The 5,780-nt window shown below is 37.6% G+C and overlaps 1 non-coding gene across 1 annotated transcript; it reads left to right on the top strand.

Moving 5' to 3' along the window:
• Positions 1-5,708: 5,708 nt before the first annotated feature.
• Trnaa-agc (transfer RNA alanine (anticodon AGC)) lies at positions 5,709-5,780 on the top strand. Its single transcript has one exon. It is a non-coding gene; the product is annotated as a tRNA-Ala (tRNA).

Below are 5,780 nucleotides of genomic sequence, written 5' to 3'. Positions count from 1 at the left end.
TTATGCTTTAAAAACTACTCAAGCAGGGGCAATTAATTTTTCTTTTTCAAATGCTAGTAAACGGCTGGATGAAGGTGTTTATTCTACTGGATTCTCAGTTTTGCACTGAAAACACTTTTCCTACATATGAGTGCTTTTCCTTTGTTTTGCTTTGCGTGAGTTATTTCTGCATTTTGGCAGCTTCCTGAAGTGATTGAGGTCTATGCTGCTAGTAGCAGGATCCATGATAACAGTAGTGGGAAGCAAAACCTGACTCAGTTTCAGTAAAACTGCCGATGGGTGTGTCTCTCACATCATCACTGAAATCTGCCAGCATGAGTTATTTATATATCAGTGCCATCCCCATCAGTCAAATCAACGAGATTAAGACCCAAAATGTGTGTTAACACATCTCAGCATTTCAAAAAATCAGAACCCCCATCCCCCCAAAAGTGCATCTGGCCGTCCTTGAGATTCCAGGGTCTGTGGGTATGGCAGAACCAGCAGGGCAGAGGCAGCACAGAGCCATTCCTCCTCCTGCTGGGGAGTGTGCACGTACGCAGCCTGGGAACAGAACTTCCATTTGAGTACCCCATCCTCACCTATTGGCCTTGTCCCTTACTTAAGAATATTGTTTCAGTGCTGTTTAACCTATTTTTTTCCCCTTCTGGCTCTGGATTTAAATTATTATTTTTCAATCCTGTGTTTTTCCTCCTCCAAATCCTGACACTGACTCCTTTGGTAGGAAGGACAGTGTTGCCACACGGAAGGTCAGCTGTCCCACTCTTTGCACTAGCGTAGGTTCAGATGAAATAGCATCTAACTAATAATAATGTCAATTAATAATAGTATTCAATATTAACTCACATTTAATAAACATTAAATAATTCATATTAGTTAATATTATTATTTATTACTTTTATCATCTAATTTAATATTTGGAAGACTCTAGAACAATCAGTACTATTATTTCCATTCTATAAACAAGGGAACTGAGACTCAGAGTATGTAACTTTCCCAACATCACTCAGCCAGTAAAGCAAGACCTAGGATTCAAATCCAAGGCTGTCTGACTCCTAAGCAATGGTGCTATGTTAGAACTTAGAGCTTTTTTTTTTTTTTTCTTTTACCAGTTGAATTTCCTTTCTTATGGTGAATAGGAAAAAAATCAAATGTAAAGGCATGGAAAAGCATATGAAGCTAATGCAAATTAAAAAGCAATGGTATTTGGTGTGATGAAATACACAAAGTTATGACTGTAATTAATGAGACTGAGTAGTACACTTAAAATGGCAAAATTTCTTATATATTTAACTATAATAAAAATTATTTTTTAAAAAGTGAGTCCCTTAAAAATGAAATATTATTTTATTTTCATCATACTGGCAAAAATTAGAAATTTGGACAAAGCCCAGGGCAACCATATAGTGGCCCCAGTGGGCTGCGAGCGGTGTAGGCAAATGTGGCTATTCTCAAGAAAAATTCAGAAGTACTTGGTTGAATTATGTTAACACCCATAAAAAAATCTTTCTGGAGTGTATTCATCAGTGAGCTGCTCGCATGGGGCCTTCTCCAGAGAACTCACGTGTCAAGTTTGGGAGAAGCACAGAATGAAACCACACCGCAGTTAGAAACCAAGGCTTAGAGTTGTGGCAGTGGCCGTGCTGAGGTCTTTGGGACATCTGCATGGATCTCGCACTTGACTTCTTCCAATCTTTGCCCAAATATCACCTCTTGAGTGAGACCTTTCCCGACCTTCCTGTTTAAAGTGGCACTGCAATCCCAAGAATATTGTCTTCTCTCTTAATTTTTCTTCATGGTACCCATTACCCTCTAATGATATTTCCTACTGCTTTTTTAAAATTAGGCATCACTAGAATAAATACAGGCTCAGGAAGGCAGGGGTTTTTATCTGTTTTATTCACAGATGCATCTTTGTTCTTGGAACCACACATAACAGGCATATATTCACTAAACACACACGACTGGAAGTACATTAGAATGGTTGTCTACAAGAAACGGGAGAGGGAGTGGAGACATGGGATCAGTAGAATTGAAAACATTCAAACCAAAGTCCTGGAGTCTCAGTGTGAAGCAGAGACGATGGTGTCAGGAATGGAGTGAGCCCTCCACACCTGGACATCTGGCAGCAGCAACAACACCCATGACAAAATCAACCATGCTGCTGGCTTCTTCTAACTTTTTAGAGTAAAACAAGATCGAAACTTCCTGGTGAGTGGCCTTGAGCTTGCTACTTGGCCTAAACTGAAGTAGATTACCTCTAGTTGAGAATAAATATTGTGATTGTGATATTCTCTTTTTCCTGTTATTGCTACGTGAGAGTTTGTTTTGCTTATAAATCATCCAGAGTTTCTTGGAAGCATTCTTTATTTCCCAAATAACTGTGTGTCACTTCATAAACTTATTGTCCTAGTCTTATATTGTATCTGGTACAAAAATTCAAATCTTTTAGAACATTCGGTATTAAAAAGTTTTTATTATTGTCATAAACATTGAACCTGATGGTTCTTTCAAATACTGTCTCTTTTTTTTTTTTTTTTTTTTGCCATTTCAGAGACAGAATGTGGGGAAATCAATGCATTCCTTCTATCACAAATCCATCCTTTTATGTGACTTTTAAAAATGCAGGCTGGCAATTTAAGAGTCTAAGTAATGAGGCAGGCTTTTCAAACAATCCTGATCCTTTTATTGTGTGCAGGTATAAAACACAAGAATTACACCTTCATAACACGAGTTCACTGAAATGTCTCAGGCTATATTGTTTGATGCTACATCAATTTTTCATAGAACTATGATTTGCCTTCAAGAGTTTTGAGACTCTTTCCCTCTGTGCTTTGATAAGTAGCTTCCTGCAAATGCTCAGATTTTTTTTTTCCAGTTTCCTGGACACTGCTGAACATGGCTGGTAAGTACAAATTTTGTGTGGTGTCAATGTGAATGGAAAATCCACCAGTCTAATTAGACTTTGTTAAATTTACATCACTATTATCTATCAGAAGCAAAGAGGTTATTACAAGAAAAACATAGCTTTCCAAAAATTAAAGGAGCTAAATGGGGACCATGGACAACTTATAAATAGGTGGAGGATAGGTGTCCAAAAAAAGCTCTCAAAACTACAAGGAAGATGTTGTTAAGAATACATCAGAGGCACCAGGCGCAGTGGTGCATGCCTGTAATCCCAGTGACTGAGGAGGCTCAGGCAAGAGGATGGCAAGTTTAGGGCCAGCCTCAGCCATTTAGTGAGACCCTGTCTCAGAATGAAAAATAAAAAGGGCTGGGGATGAACCTCAGTGATAAAGCATCCTGGGTTCAATCTCTAGCATGCAAAAAAAAAAAAAAAAAAAAAAGAGGTACAATTTTGATTAAATAATAAATAGTAGCCACTCATTTTAGGAGCTAAAGGTAAACTCAGCAGAGGAAAGGAGATGGTGGATTTCTTCCTTATGTTATTTTTTAAAAGTTGAAAAGATTACTACTCCCAAATGCTTCCTTGCAACAAATGAGCCGGAACCACTGTATCAAGTATTGTGCAGCACCCACAACATTTTAGGCCAATCTGACAAAAAATAAATGCAGATAAGTCACTGTGATTTAAATAGCATAAAAGGGATTAAGACCTAAAGGAGGATATGGAGAACTGGAGGCCATCCTGCAGATTGTAGCATTCCCAAGAGCTGCTGAGCTGGCAGGGTACACAAAATACAAAAGCACCTTGTACAAAACCAGGGTTCAAAATGGTAGGCAGGAGATTATAGGCCTTATATCTCCCTATTATGCCAAGTAAGCACATGGAGACTAAAATAAAAGATTGGTTCACAGAACACTGATCAGCTGGGCTCTGCTGATCTAAGCTGGGCTGGGCTGGGCTGGGAAGCTCTGCTTCTTGCTGCGGGCCTGCAGGTTGGCAGGGAAATCTCTCTCTTCGACAAGGGTTTATTCTGGTGTTGGTGCTACTGGGACAGCAACTTTATAAGAGAAGTGCTGGTGGCAAAGGCAAAGCAGCAAGAGGACAATGGAAAACACGTGGGGATGCTCAGAACTGGCACACTGTCATTTCTGGCCAAAGGAAATTCCATGACTAAGTCCAAAGTCAAGGAGCAAGAATCTAGACTGCTCAGGAAGAGGCTATGGCAAGAGTGCGGATGAGAGGGGAATGAAACCGAGACCAGTAGTAATCCAGTCTAACACACAGGGCCTTAACAGTCAGCCTTTCCTTTGTCCTTATGTTTATTGTGAATCTTGAAGTAACATTCAACTGAATTTTTTTTAAAAATTCTAATTCATGAATCTCTCCATTTTATTGTTTAATTTATTTATATTTATTAGGATTATGGACATTGCTGTTTTTTTTTAAGTTCATTACTTGTTTTTATTTACAATCTACAGGATGGCCTCCAGTTCTCCTTTGTTTATTTATTTTTCTATCTTCTGGTAGAATAACCACCTTTTCTATGTTCCCTCCTCCCTCTCTGTTATTTTCAGAATTTACATATTATGCTTCTGAACTTTTAGTGTTGTCCTTTCGTGGGCAGCAATAAAAATTTTAAGTTATTTTTTACTTGTACGCTCCTCTTAACCTGATGAGACTCCTAGGCCTCTTTAACTCTGACCTCATGTCCCATAGTTTTTGTTAATAATTTTAATATTACCCTTTTGCAATACAAACTAAAGTGTTATAATTCTTTTTCAAAAAGATTCTTAGACTTAATATACGAGCATATTTTATCAGGTCCAGGTTTGTCATTGTGTCCTTTTTTCCTGTACCTTCTTTCTGAATTTAGATTTCTTCTTGTTGATAAAAAAAACATTAAAAAAAATAAGAATTGATAGATACTTAACATACAACCTCTATGTCTTTAGATCTGAAACCCATTATCCTTGCTAGTTACTCTTCTGACAAAGGATTAATAGCCAGAATATATAATGAACACAAAAAATTAACACCAAAAAAAAAAACCACAATTAATAAATGGGCAAATGACCTAAGTAAATATTTCTCAAAAGAAGAAAGGCAAATGGCCAACAAATATATGAAAAAAAAAGTTCAACTCTTTAGCAATCAGGGAAATGTACATCAAAACTACACTGAGAGTTCATCTCACTCCAAATAGAATACCAGTCATCAAGAATACAAATAATAGGATGCGGATATAGCTCAGTGGGTAGGGTGCCTGCCTTGAATGTGCAAGGCCCTGAGTTCAATCCCCAGCACCCCCCTCCCAAAAAAGAATACAAATAATAATAAATGCTGGTGGGGATGTGGGGAGAAGGGAGCACTTATGCACTATTGGTGGGACTGCAAATTATTGTTTACTAAGTAGTAGTTTTTTATTTTCATCATTCTTTCTTCTTTTACTTCTTACATTCCCTCATTTGCCAGTTGGAATTCCTTCATAAGGAAGAGCTGATATGAATAAATTATCCCAATTATTTGGTTATTTATTTATATCAAAATAATAATAAATTATTATTTTATGATATGTGTTTTAATTCACTAATATTATTTTCTTTTTGTTCAGATTGTCCCAGGTTGGCTATTAATAGCTCCTTCAGGTTAGCTCCTTGTCCTTTTAACCTATAACCATCATTTTTGAATATTTTCTTACTAACTCCAAAATGTTCCAGGCATTTCCTATCCTTAGTCCTAAAATTAGCTTTCATCCAGGGATCTCAGATTCTATTTATAAAGAATGATATTTAGGCCAGCTGGGGGTGTAGCTCAGTGGTAGAGCGCGTGCTTAGCATGCACGAGGTCCTGGGTTCAATCCCCAGCACCTCCA

This window comes from Marmota flaviventris, chromosome 14 (genome assembly GCF_047511675.1).
Source record: "Marmota flaviventris isolate mMarFla1 chromosome 14, mMarFla1.hap1, whole genome shotgun sequence".
NCBI classification, from domain to species: domain Eukaryota; kingdom Metazoa; phylum Chordata; class Mammalia; order Rodentia; family Sciuridae; genus Marmota; species Marmota flaviventris.
This window is presented reverse-complemented; position numbering and strand designations above follow the sequence as displayed.